Raw genomic sequence first — 14,077 nt, forward strand, 5'->3', positions numbered from 1 at the left:
GCTAGGAGAGAGGTCTTCTGGTAGGTAGCAGAGGGCAGAGGCACCAGCACATCCATGCCTTTGATTGCAAATTCTGTATTGTACATAAGACAATCAGAGTCCACCAGGACTGAGAAAAGCAAAGACAAGGTCGTGGCTGGGCTGGATGATTAGGGCTTTAATAGCGCCAAGGTGTTACTAGCATGTAACAGGAAACAGTGGCAATGGGAAGAAATGGTGCAAGAAGGAACGATAGATCCGCAGGCGTGATGCTACGGTGGCCTGCGGCGATGACGCGGTGCTGTTGGATACTGGGCCGTTAGCATGTACAGGAACAGGAGAGCAGAGCATACAGGACTGCAAGGGAGCTCCTAGGATAGTGATTCTCAGCCAGGATGCCGGGGCACCCTAGGGTGCTGCCAGATCCTTTGGAGGGTGCTGCAGGGTGTGAGATGATAAGCAGATAATCTAAGCGAATAAGCCCGACTCAGGCTTGTCCCTGCCTGGACAATCCCTGACCCCTACTGCCCAGCCCCTGTGGAAGGAGGTCAGCCCTGTAACATGTACATTTGGTTTTGAAATTGGGTGCCACTCGATTCCCAGCATTAGGGAGGGGTGCCACCGGTGCAGGGAGGGGTGCCTCGAGTCCAAAAAGGTTGCGAACCACTGGCCTAGGACATCAAGTCCAAACCCCAGCCGTTGTCGGCGATGGTGCTGCATCCGCTCCATGGCTCGAGGTTTTGGTTGCACGGCCCCCTGACCTCCTTCCTCTGGTGCTTAGAAACCCTTTGTGTAATGGTCAGCCTAAATTCACTGATGGCCAGCTCGTACCCATTTTCACTTGTGCCAATGCTGTCCTTGAGCTTAGAGATCTTCCCCCTTGGTGTTTATCCCCTCATATATTTGAGGGGATAATAATGTCCTCTTGGCCTTCGTTTTGCTAGGCTGAAAGAAGCCAAGCTGCTTTGGCCTCCTCTCATAAGACAGGCTCCCGGGCCGGCAGCCCCTCCAGTAGCCTCGTCCAATGTGACTTCAGACTTGGAGCAGATCATATAACCCTCGCACTTAGCCATGCAAGTGGTCCCATGGACATCGGTGGGACGAAAAGCTGAGTCCGAATCCTATAGTCAAAAACGAATGTTTGTTTTCCAGGAGTCAAAAATACCAAATACTTTTTTGTTCCCGGATTTTTTTTAAAAGTTCTTTTAAAAAGAAAAAAAAAATCCCCTAAACTATTTTTAGTTAGGATTTTTTTTTTTTTTTTTTGGTGAAAAAACCCAGTCTGCCTCCAATTCTTGGGTTTTAGAGAGATTTTTCAGGGCAGGGAGCAAAACAGGTTTTTTTTTTTACTGAAAACCAAGAGTTTTAGCAAACACCAGAAGATGTCAATGAGAAAGAATTTTTTCATTTGATTTAAATGCCTTCTTTTCATTAAGTAATATCATTTCAATGCCTTTTTTTCATTGGAAAAAAAAATAAACAACTTCCAGGAAGACAAGTGGGCTAATTTGCAGCCATCCCATAGTGAATGGCTAAGTGAGTACAGACCGAGTTTATCCCAAAGAACTGCATTTTTAAGATGAGAGTAAGCTGAGTCTTGCTTCTGTACTGTTAATGACCCTCTCGGTCGCTGTAAAAAGTTAAAGTCAGCACAATAAGGGTGAAGTCATCATAGCTGTGGTTCACGATTTCAATTGCCGGAGGTTGAGAAAGATATTGCTGTGTTTATTTGCTAGGCGACGGGTTTGGGATTTCTAGCAGTTAGGCAAAAGGCACTGCTTTTTCCATTAGGGAAGGGTGGCGGTGCTGACGACTGCACCTGGCCTCCCATTACATGGCATACACGGCGCGAGCCTCAAAAGCTGCTCCTTCCCCAGGAGAGACAGCGATGGACTCTGAGGGGCTTCCCAGCCAATTCCTATCGGACAAACAAGCAAAACCCCTCACTGCAAAGATAACGGCCTCCCAGCAGCAAGGACCGCACTTGCTTTCACACCAAAGCATCGAACTCCAGGACTTGAGCAAGAGACACCTCTCCGTTAGCGGGCAGCGGCAGTGGGGTGCTAGACGTCGTGTGGGCCACCCCTCGCTACTTCGGAGATGCACAAGGGTGATCCACGCAGTTTCTAGTCTAATCTGTCTAGGGTTTTGGGGGGGGGGCGTGTTGTGACCGTGCTCACTGCCATGACAGCCAAAAGGCCTCACCAGCAGCCTCTCCACCGGATGGCCTTGAGGACAGGGGACAAAACAGGGTCCAACTTTGGGTTGAAATATTGTCTTGTGCAGGTTGGGTGAAGACGTGGAGAAAATGACCCCAAAAGTGCATTGCCGTTGTTCTTATCTGTTTGTTTCTGTTACTCACCAGCAGAATCAAAAGTGGGGTCAGACACTTTAAGAAAAAAAAATTAAAGTTGTGGGGGGTGGATTTAGCTGACAAAAAGTCAGATCCTCAACCGGGGGCGGGGGCGGGAAACGAGGGAGAGTTTGGAGAGCTAAGACGGGCCTAGAGGAAACGGCGGGTCAGTTCCTATCCTCGCCGCGGGGCCTTAGGCTGGGCCTTGGTAGCATCTTTGCCTCAGCTCCAACATCTGTGTGATAAAGATGATTGCACTTCCCTACCTCGCAGAAGGGACCGCAGGTTGCGAGATGCTCGGCATTGCTGTGCCGGGGCCCACAGAAGCACTGGAGATAACGAGACGGTGCTATGCCAGCTTACCCCGGCTTGGAGCTGGCGCAAAGGAAATATCTCCAGTCTCAACTGGTGCCTTTAAAAGAAGGAGGGGTCCAAGGTAGTAGACAGGGAGAGAGAGTCACGCTGCAAGGCCGAGTGCTGCCAAGTGTTTGCGGCATGGAGCGCCGGGGCCCGGTTGCACCATCGCCTGTCAAGCAGCATTTGGTTCGATTCCCGGAAAACTCATCTAGCTCCCTCAACTGCAGGTCCCGTCCCACAGACAAAATACAGGGTACGTTCCAGACCAGCTTTCAAATTAGACTCGTGATCCTTCATCTTGGTGACAGCCTGGATAAGATCCTAATAATTACGAATCAGGTTGCGTTCCAAACAAATCAAACAATAAAAAAACTTTTACAATTTTTTTTTTTTTTAGCCAAACTATAAAAACCCTCAATACTATTTATTTGGGGGGGTCAAAAATGTGACTTGACCTAAAAGGAAACGTATTTGGTGGGGGTTCTTTGATAGCACTTTTATATTTTCCAAATACATTTTGCCAACTTTGGGCCTCAGCCGTATTCTGCCGAGGAATAAGTCAGGATGCTTTCATCTTCTGGTAGATTTTCATGCCCTTTCTTCTGGGCAAAGCCAGCGGGTGAATTTTCTACTCAAGTTCCTAGAGCAATCGGGCCTTCGGGTGCCTTCTGGTTCAACCCCCAGCACCAACGCAAGACTCCTGACCCTGAAATGTATAGTTCTAGTCAAACCAAAACCACATTTTTCAGCCAAAATGAGCCCGAACACTTCCCCCCGACTCTATCCGTGGCTTTGCTGAGCCAGGCAGTGTCTGGTTTCACATAGCCTCTCCTAGCGCCAAAGCCAGGAAAAAATGCTGAGTTTAGATTTGAGGGTTCTCAAACCTGCAGCAAACCTACAGGAAGCAAAACCACACGCATTAAGGTCATTGCACACTTGCATGCAAGTCCCCAGGGACAGAAGCAGTTTAACCGGCACCGACAGAAGGGCCCCCTTGGTGCTGAGCCCACAATGAAGACAAAAGTAAGCCTGCTGTAGAAGCAGGTTGGGTGTCTGGAATGAGTCTCTAGGAACATAAAGTGGAAGATTGTATTAGGGATAAGGGTCCTGGTCCTCTGTGCACCCTAGAGAGGACCAGAAGGCATTACTCAAGGGAGCTGGACTACAGCTCTTGGCACGGTTGCATGTCTCACTCTCTCCGTCGCACTACAGAGACCTCCTGGGTTAGCCAATCCCCGTCGTTGTGACCTGCAGACCCAGTCCAGCCTCTGCAAAGGGTTTGATTGTCCCCAGAAGGAAGTGTCTCGTGCCCTACCATTTTGGCAATACCAAGTGCTATTACATGATCAATGAGTGATTTGTATTTTTGTGGTTTCACTTCTTGTTTCTATCTTACCACTGAACCAAGTGAGAGTCAATAAAGATGTGATTACAAAAATTACAGTCTCGTGTGACCAGAAAAGGCTGAACAATGGAGATGGCAAGTTGCCTCTCCCTCACTCAGTCCACAATTAGCCTCCTACAAAGGTGTGCCGCGCGTCATGCGCTGCTGGCTGAGGAACAACAGGCTCTTCGTGTGAGCCTCCCCGTTGCTCTTGTGTTTGCAGCTCACAGAGAGGGGCCATACACTAAGTAGATGTCATATGAGATAAGAGGGACACACAGAGAAAGAACCAGAGTAAAATCTCCTGGGGAGAGCATCTCTCCTCTCTGTAACATGCTACTTTGCAGCTGGGTGCAAAATGGCAGCTGCCTAATGCAGGCCGTAAAGGTGCAGCATGCAGAAAAGAGGTGTATCAGAGCTGTATTGCTGCCACTCCATTTCTAGGAGAGCTGATTGCGATTTGGAGCCGAACCCAAAGCGCAGTTACGCTCTGCCTGCCTGCCCAAATCCTGTGCAAAGGCCCAGATAGTGGCTTGAAGGTCTAGACCACTGAGTCTCAACAGGATGTTGCAGCACCCGGAGTGAGATCCTTTTAAGGGTGTTGAAGGGTGGTGGGTACTCAGTATTAGTATTAGTGTGCAAACAGCTTGCACCCAATTCACAAAATAAACCCAGAGATTTCAAACAGGGATCTTCAATGTGCAAAACCAGCTCACCTGCTGTGAGCTTGCTGAGGTCTTTGCAATGAAAGAAGTGCTCTATTATTTGTCGGTAGTCGAGAAATGGCTGACTGCTAAGAGCTGGGCTTTTCCAAGGAGTCTAACAAGGGAGCGCCTTTTGTCTAAGAAGGTGGAGCACGTCTCATCTAGGCTGAAAATGCAGTCACCGCCCTTTCATTCCAGTGGGGTTTTGTGCTAGATGGAAATCTGGGGCCCCAAATCCTGGGGCCACCCATCGTTTGGAAACTGAGACCAGGGATTCCTGCGTTCTGAGTCTGCCAAGGCTGACAGTGCAGCATAAGCCCTTGCAAAACGTGACCACTGAGCTCTTGTGAGCTGTCATGGCTGTACTGAAAGCTGCAAGAACAAGCTCCGGGCTGCAAAACTGGGATGTGGGTTCAGCTTCTCAAACTGCAGGCCACTTTAGGTCTGGGGTGAAGTCCTGATCTGATGCCAAGGGGAGCATTTCCAAGGACTTTGCTAGAGCCATGCTACCCCATTGGGTCTTTTTCTTCAGCCTATTCTTGCGGGGAAAGGAGGCCTGTATTGCAAACCTCATGGCTCCTGAGATCTGGGGTTGTCATCCATGCCCTCCTCCATCAGTAACTCAGACCTTTCCCTGAACCATGAGCCCTTGTCTGCCAAGTGACTGAGACTCCTGTCTGAGCCTCTGACCTGGAAAACACTGCAGAGAAGTGCTCCAGGAGAAAGGCTGCTAAATACCCACAAGTATCTGCTATTAATGACACTTAGCAGAGATTTACAACCAGCAGTGAACTGCTTGCCATAATCCCCTTGCAAGGCAGTTCAGTGGCTCTGCGGTGGCATGGGCAGACGAAGAACTCATGCATCTCCGGCCTCTCTCTCCAGATGACAGGGCTGTCACAGTTTTGTGGCACTAAGTTGTGTTGACATCCCTGTCATAGCATTTTCAGGGCTACTTCCATCTGCTTTTTAAGGTAAGGCCGTTGTGGAGAGCGCAACCAAGGGACCTGAACTCCCCACTCCTGAGCTGAGGCTATCAGCCAAGATTTTCCAAAGGAGACATAGTTTGGAGACTCCAGTTTGAGACACCGTAAAGGGTCAGGAGGTGCTGAGCACCGAGTCTCTGCCTCTCAGGCCTCTTTTAGCTGCAAGTTGGGCATCACACAACCAAAGCACAGGACATTACCAGTCACTACGCCCATAGCTCCTGTCTGGGTATCTAACACTCATAGAGATCAATGGGAAATAGGCCCCTAAATATCTCGGAGGTTTTTGTAGTAAGATGCTTCCTTCTCGATACCTTCTTGCTACCTGACACATGGAAGATATCCAATTTTAGCCATTTTTTTTTAATGAAAATTTGTCATTTTACAAGAAGGAAGTGGTTTACCACCAGAAATGCAGATTTTTACAAGGAGGAAGCATTTTTACCACCTGATATGCTAACACCAGGATCTTGCCATTGTTGGAGCAAATTCGCATCTCATAGGGCACAGACACCTCACTGCAAAAGAAATGCCTGCCCAAAAGAGATTTCCATCTTTCCCCCCTTCTCTGAAATACGAAACATCCTAAGTGGAAGGGAATATACTTCTATATCCAGCTTGCCAGACACCTTTGAAAGACTTTTTCAACCTTTCTCTGTGCCTAACCTGGACAAAATGAACTATTCCAAACAGGAGGCTTTACCACCCCTTAAGCTTCCCTGTGAAACATGAATTTTCATTTCTACCTAGGAGAACTTTTACAGTTCCTGCTCTCTCCTACGCCTGATGAAGGGCGAGTGTGCCTGAAAGCTTGCAAGTAAAATGAAGAGCTGATGAAGTGCTTTTGTGTCCTCCTAGCAAAAACCTGAAGCTTCAGGCCCAGCTGAGGGGCCATTGCTTCATTTCCCTCCCTTGCAAAGAAGCAGATGGAGGGAATAGCTAAGACTCTTCCTGCCACCTATGCATGTGCATTTGCTCTGACACGCTGTAATTACAACACGTCAGAGCAGACTTGATAAGCGTGGTAATTATTGCGCTCCAGCAGACTCCAGCGTCACATGTATCCGTGTCCCCCTGCTGAAAAATGGCAGTGGCAGTGCTTGAACTAAAGCTTGTTCGACGAGCTTTAGTTAAAGCACCCCCACTTTCATGCTGATACACATGATGCTCAGAGAGCTTTACTTAAGACGCCCTCCGGAAGCACATGTATAAATGCCCAAGAAGTCTGGCTCAGGGCTATGCAGAGCTCCCTATAGTCTTAGGGTCTGGAAAAGATCACTGACTCCAGATCCCAGAGCCGGAGCATGAAGAACAGCAGCAAAAATGACTTCTTGGGGGCCTCCCAGCTCTGGTGCTTGAGACACAGAAGGATCCTGCATTTCTGTGAAGCCTCAAGGCGTTTCTGGAGGTGGGCAGTGCTCCCAGCTCACTTAGACATCAGGAGGACTCGTGACCATTGGCACCCCTCCATCACATCTCAGCACCTCATGGGGCCCAGCCCCGTGTTATCGCTCCTGTCTTCTCTTTCTAGCAGAGCAACCAGCCCCAACTGAGCCCACCGCCGTCTTCTCCAGCGGATGCCTTGGCAGCCTGCACGCTGCATGCAGACACCTGCTGTAGTGTCTCTGCCAGGCCTGTCAGCCCTGAGAGCAAAATCCGGGTCTCACAATCCTGCCGAGTTCTCGCAGCATCCTGCCCAACGTGCCCGGAGGCAGCCCACCCGCTAAGACGTGGTCAAAAAGCACTGGCAAAGCATGGAGACAGTCAGCTTTGATTGTAAAACTCAGGCAGATCCAGTTTCCTCGGTGCCAGCAGCAGGCAGAAGCCAGAGGGCTGGATTCATCCCCCCATGCCCTCCCGCGCACACTTGGAGCAGGAGATCTCACTTGCAATGCCCAGAAGCATGTGGCTCCCCTAATAATAACCCATGCCGGTGCATTGGATTGTGACACTTCTTCGAAAAGGCCAGTGGGACACAGTTTATGGCCCATTTTCAGACTGACATAGTCCAGATCCTTAGAAGGACTCGGGGGCTTTGCTCTCACCGCGGACAGCAGCAAAGATTGCCCTTTTGTGCATTCATTTAATTCCTGGGAGCTCTGTTCAGGGGAACCCCTGACCCTTCTTTCTTTCTGCAGTCCGAAGTAAGGGTGCTTCTCGTGCTACGATACCCAGAGCCAATGAGTCTATACAGCAGTTCGTGTTGCCTCGGCCTCAGTGCCAGGGGAAGTTGCCGTGGGGCAGGAGCTGTGAGCTGGCTGAGTTAAAAGCTGCATTTTGTTGAGTTTTCTTAGGCGGTGAAAGACAGCCTCCACACCTTCCTCAGTTGTCTTGGTCTGCTGTCCCTCCACTGAATGCAGCCTTGACTGATGCACTCTTTTAATTCAATCCTGTGGGCATCTACGTGAGATACTAGCTATGCAGTAGCCTAATTTCATAAATGTCAGGGTTGGAAGGGACCTTGCAAAATCATGGGCCCCATTTCCCAGCTGACCACCGGGGCATACACCCTAATCTTAACAGGACAAACTCAACAACCAAGGGTCTGAGCCACACAGCAAGTCCGAATACTAATAACACTATGTATTAGTGGGTCGGGCAAAACCCGTGCTATTTCACTACTGTGCGGTAGTATTAGGCTACTGCGCAGTTAACATCCGGAAAAACCCATGTGCCCACACGATTGCACAGTAGCACAAGTTACTGTGCATTGATTTAGTACTTGGCTATCCAAGTACTAAATTTAATGCACAGTAACTGCAGCTCCTTAATGAATGTGCAAACACACGCCTTGGGTCCTGTTTTTTCCTGACGCAACTACACTTAGTACGGCTCCAGTTTGTTTTTATCTCTAGGATTCATTCCTAGGGATAACCTTGACTTTCCTTGCTTTATCTCCTACTGTCAAAGGCATTTTGTTTTGTGCCATCAGCGCCGGTTCTAGCCAAAAGTACTTTCTTTGTCCAACTTCAAAAAGCCGTAAGTGTCCCATGTGCTTCCAGACTGATCCTCCATTCAGCTGCTGCTACACCAGGGTCCTTTGCTCCCACGAAGGATTTCTCTGAGCGATGGATGTGGTTGGCATCCCCTGTGTCCATGCTGCGCATCTTCAGTGGGGGCTTGCACTGTTGAAATGTGATCTAACCCACTGCAGGTCTTTGCACCTTTCTCCATCTCCTGGGCATTGCTTTGACCTGCGCCGTTGTCCAAAGCAGGTACAGCTCCACGTGCCGGTTTTGGGAGACTCCAGCATCTGAGCAATACTTGCCTTTCTGCCCCAGTTCCCTTTCCTTGTAGTATTTGAGGGTGCTGTCTTCTGTCCACAGCATCAGGGAACTGCTCGCTCTCTGTTACCTCCACCTGGACGGGGGGACTTCTTCTGCACAGCCGGCTCTCGTTGCTTAGTCCAGGGTTTAAGGCTGGCCCTTGCAGTAACCTGTCTGCCAGCTTGTTCTCTCAGATCCCGAGCACGATCCGTTCTGTCAACAGAGACTCAGTCCTACCAAACTGCGAGACCGGCTCTTAGATCAGGCACAACCTCTTCATTGAGCTAGGAAGATCTGGTTTCTATTGGGACGGCAAGAACTGCCCCCCACCTGGAGAAGGGGGAAGCGGTGGGTAGGAGCCGACAAGATCAAGCCTCCTGGTCGGTTGTTGATATCCTCTGCATAGTCCCAGAAGGTTATTTTACTTCAGACAGCAAATCCAGGTCCCTCTTGCAGCATCGGTTTTCTTGATAATAAAACATGAGGCTGCAGGGAAAGAAAAGGAATTATTTATCAGGCTGGGCCACTTGCACAGGGGGGAAGGGACTCCAAAGGAAGGAAGAAGCAACACACACTGTAGATTTGCTGTTGACTTCCACGGGAGCCCCACGTGCTGTCTGTGAGCACAGTACCTCGGCAGGGGCTGATCTGTTCTGCAGGAAAAATACACGGTGATAGAAATAACGGGTGTTTCTTGGCCCCCAAAGGCAGCGCCAGCTCCGTGCCACACTGCAGTCGGACAGACTCAAGATGCTGCTGGGCAGAGAATGATTTTTGATGCCGCCATCGCTCTGAATAATTTTCTACCCTCCTGGAAAGGTGTGCATCCAGCCCCGGATGGCAGCAGGAGGAAAGGGAAAGAGCTGACTGCGAACGAAGAAATGAAATGGGATGAAAGTAAGAAAGGAAATGGGATGCAACTAAGAAATGAAATGGGAGGAAAGGGAAAGAGCTGACTGCAAACTAAGAAATGAAATGGGATGAAAGGGAAAGCACTGATGACTGCAAACTAAGACAACAGCAGAGGCCTCTGGGGATGGCCCGCAATCCACTGATCTGCCCCTGGAAAAATCAACCTGCCCCTGGAAAAATCAATCAACTCTTGGAGGGAGAAAGAGTCTTTGGTGCCAGCTCCAGCAAGCACCTTGGTTACAAAGGGATCAAACAGACTGAGGAAAAGCATCTCATCCCACTGACGCTCCACCTGCGCAGCACCTTAGATCCCAGTCAGGCCTAGGAACCGCTCTGATTTTACCCAGCATGGGGCAGTCGTGCACTGACACCCATCATTATGTTGTTAGGCCTGCAGGGATGCAATAAGTCTTGCAGTGGCTAGGGGTTTCCTTGCTCCTGTGTGTTGCTTGCTAGGGAAACAAGGGTGGTGGGCGAGTAAGTAGGTACGGCAAGTGGTACTTACCACTACTATCGCAAGCGGGGCTTGCAGCAGTAAGGAGCCAGCAGTGGGCAATGGTACCGGAGGAGAAAGCATCTCTCAAGCATGGTGATGTTACAGGGGCTGAGATGTCAACTAGCTCCAAAGGAAGTCCAGCCTCTGGCTTCAGCCCATGGAGGTGAAAGCAGGACCAGCATGGGGCTAGAGCAGCGTGAAAGGATGCGTGCACCCAAAATGGGATTTAGCTGAGATGTAGGCAACTATGTCCAACTTGGTGGTCCTGAAGACCCTTGCTCAGCTGCTCGCTGGCCTTGGAGGTATCCACACTGAGCTGCCTCCTGGCTTGGCTTTAAAGCTCCCTGGCAGCTGAGGCCTCACACACAGCCAGCACCGTTCCCCCCACGAGCGGCTCAGCACCCATGCCATGCCTCAGCCTGATCGGGCCCTGGGAGCTGGGAGCACCTCTGCCCAAGAGCTTGGTCTGCTCAGCGTTTGCAGAGCACAGCCGGCAGCCTCTCGCAGTGTTGGGCCCCAGCAAAAATGCAAGGGCATGGCAGGAAAGAGTACTGGGGTCAAACGATGCTATGATTGAAACCAGTGCACACAAACTGGGTGAGGGAAAGGGGGTGAGTACACTGCATTTGTGTGGGATCCTGGTTGCCTGATAGAGGACAGTTTCTTTCATGATGTTTGCAAGAAGCAAGGATTTCTTACGGTGGTCTCTTTTTCTGGACCCACTGCACAGTTGGGATAAAGTTTTGAATGCAAAATGTTCTTCATCAAGTCTCCTTCTCTCATCAGTTCTGGACCATTGTGGCCAGAACGTCACTCTGATACCGCTTCCTGATTTACGAATCTGTGGCTGAGTGAAAGGGGGGCGGTTTTGCATCTGGGATTAATTTGGGAATGAAGGGCGCAGTCATGTTCACCTCCTCCACGGGTGACAGATGGGGAACCTGAGGCAGGGAGACGTGATGTGTGCAACCAGTCCGATGTGAGGCTGGAGAGAGGACCTCCGGCGTCCCCCAGCCCCTTTGCTCGCAGTCTCGGTCTTCTGCCACCCTGACGCTCCTGAGCTGCTGCAAGGGTTCAATCGCCTGCACTTTCTGAGCTGCAAACAAGCGTTTTCCCCTCCTCTGTGATATCAGGGTCTTGTTTTTTTCCCCCAAGGCAGTGCAGCCTCTTCCCCCAGAGCAGGTGTCCTCCCTTGCCTTTTACTCCAAGCAGGAATAGGCAACTTGACTTCAGGAGGTTCCTGCGACTCCCGGCACGAGGGCACCAGAGCCCCTCTTGGTTTCTGGTGTCTTCCCTGCTCTGCCCCTAGGGGACTGAGCCCCAGAGAGGCGAAGAGGAGGCATCTGGCATATTCCCAGGGTGTCCTCACAGCGCCTAACCTTCAGCCAATGCACCCTCCCTTTACTGCTTAACTAAAGCTGAAACCCTAGCTGCGGCTGAAGACGATGGGTAGACCTAGAATTCTACTCCATGGGTGGATCTACAATTTTGAAAAGGCCTAACGAGTACCCACAGTCATGAAATAGGAGGAGAGAGACCAGGAGCAGCTAGTAGACAGTAAAATTGCCCTAAGAAGGGTTAGCTGAATTAGTGGAGCACCCTGACTATTATCAAAGAAAAATGATCCTTTATATCTCTGTAGTGAAGATCAATGAGCCAAGTACACTGTACCTACCCACTCTTTCTCCATGCCCCAAACCTGGATATGTGCTTGAAAGACCCCTGAGGTCCCCAGAGTCATTTCAGAGGGATTCTCGGGAGTGGTTTTATCGCTGCATTTGCTGGCATGGGAAAGGATGGTTGGGAGCATCTCACAGGGGATGTGAGGTGGCTCTCCCCAAAGGGACTTGCCCCAGGGCACGCCAGGACTCAACAGCAGAGGAAGGACTTGAAACCAACTCTCCCAAGTCCCAAGCCAGTGTCTGACTCTCCTTCCTCTCGAGAAATGGGACCCTAGAGAAGTGGGGCTGGAAGGACCTCCACAGGTCATCTAGTCCAACCCCCTGCCTGAGGCAGGTCCATCCCTATCCAAACACAGTGGTCCTCACCTCTCAGGGTCAGGGCCCTCCTGGCACCTGAACTTACAGTGACTTCTGCCGGCTGGAGGCCCGGTGCCCTGTGTGAATCAGATGCAAGCGCCTTTCCCTTGCCCCCCCGCCCCCTATCCCATCCCCCTTTCCAAGGCTGCATGGAGGAAACCTGAATATAAATGCTTAGGAGAGCAGCCAGGGACCGGAGCAACACCGAGCGCTCCCGCTGCTGCATTCAGCTGAGTTGATTTACGGGCATTTGGAGCAGGGGCCGTCAAACCGGCCGGCTCAGCTGGGAAGGGACGTGGCCCGTCCAAAATTCCTGGGGGGCCTCTTTGCTCTCCCGGGGCGATGCCTACGGGACAAGAGGTGGCACGTGGGATAAATGCAGTGAGGTGCGTCAAGACCCGCTCGATGCCACACCGCGGAGGGGCAGCAATTGAAGCCGGCACTTACGAGTCGCTGGGGGGAGATGGGGCAGACGCCCTGTGCTGGATGAGCGATGGGGACGGACGGTTTCTTTCCCAATTTCAGATGCTGTTGCTGTAAGGAAGGGCTGGGGCTTTGCCTGTGGAATTAGTTCAATGATAAAGGTGGTTTTTGGACTAGTTCTCCCTCTTGAATTTTCCCTCCAAAGCGCCTTGGATCTGGGGTTTTCTTCCACGGGCTGCACCTGCTGCTTCTCTAGTTCTAGTGAGAGTTGGGAGTGCTGGGCTTTGGGCCGGCCGTATTCGGGCTCAGGAAGAAATTTTACCCCATGGTCAGGTTGGTTTGGTCCGTGGGGGTTTCTGCCTTCCTCTATAGTGGGGGGCATGGCCCTCTACCTGGGATGTCTTGAGCATATATTGACAGCAAGCTGGGGGGCTGGACCCGATGATCTATAAGGTCCCTTCCAGCCCCTAACTATGACACTATGAAGCTTGACATTGGCTGCAGTGGTTCCCCTGCTTTACCTGTTGCAGGTTTGGGTGTTATGGCTTGTGTAGAGTCAGGGGTGACGGTAGTTTTACAGAGTTCAGGTGATGGATTTGTACGGGATTGCTTGGATAGAGCTGGTCCTGACCTCTGGAGGTCCCTTGCAGCCCAACTACTCTGTGAGTCTGTAATTCGACGGTAGGGCTGGGTGTGAGCAAACCGGCTGGTTGGTCTCGAGTTGCTTGTGAGCTCTGGAAACCCCCTAATGTGTTGTTGTCGAGCTGCTCGTTGTGGTGAAGTTGTTCAAAGGCAGTGGTGTGCACACCTAGATGTTGCTTGTAGCACTTCTCACTATGGTACCCAGTGTATTGTTGTGGGGTAGTTCCTGAGTCCTGGGCTATGCTGACTGGTTTAGTTACTGTAGGGTAGCCTATTTGCAAGTGGTCACACGTGCTCGCTGTTGTTTCGCTGTGTGTGCCTTTGCCTGGTCGAGTTATCTGCACACCTGTTTCCTATCGGGGGTTTACCCTGGGACACTAGGACACAAGCCCTCCTGTGTTATTGTAGGGTTGCCTGGGCTGCGATGGTTGAGAGCTACAAACATGCACCTGTGATATTCATCACGCATGCTATTTGGGCGTACTTCCCCACGTTCATGGGGCTTTGGGGGTTCATGCACCTGTGATATTCATCAC

The sequence above is a fragment of the Crocodylus porosus genome, unplaced genomic scaffold, assembly GCF_001723895.1.
Source record: "Crocodylus porosus isolate Cpor-Errol unplaced genomic scaffold, CroPor_comp1, whole genome shotgun sequence".
Lineage (NCBI taxonomy): Eukaryota > Metazoa > Chordata > Crocodylia > Crocodylidae > Crocodylus > Crocodylus porosus.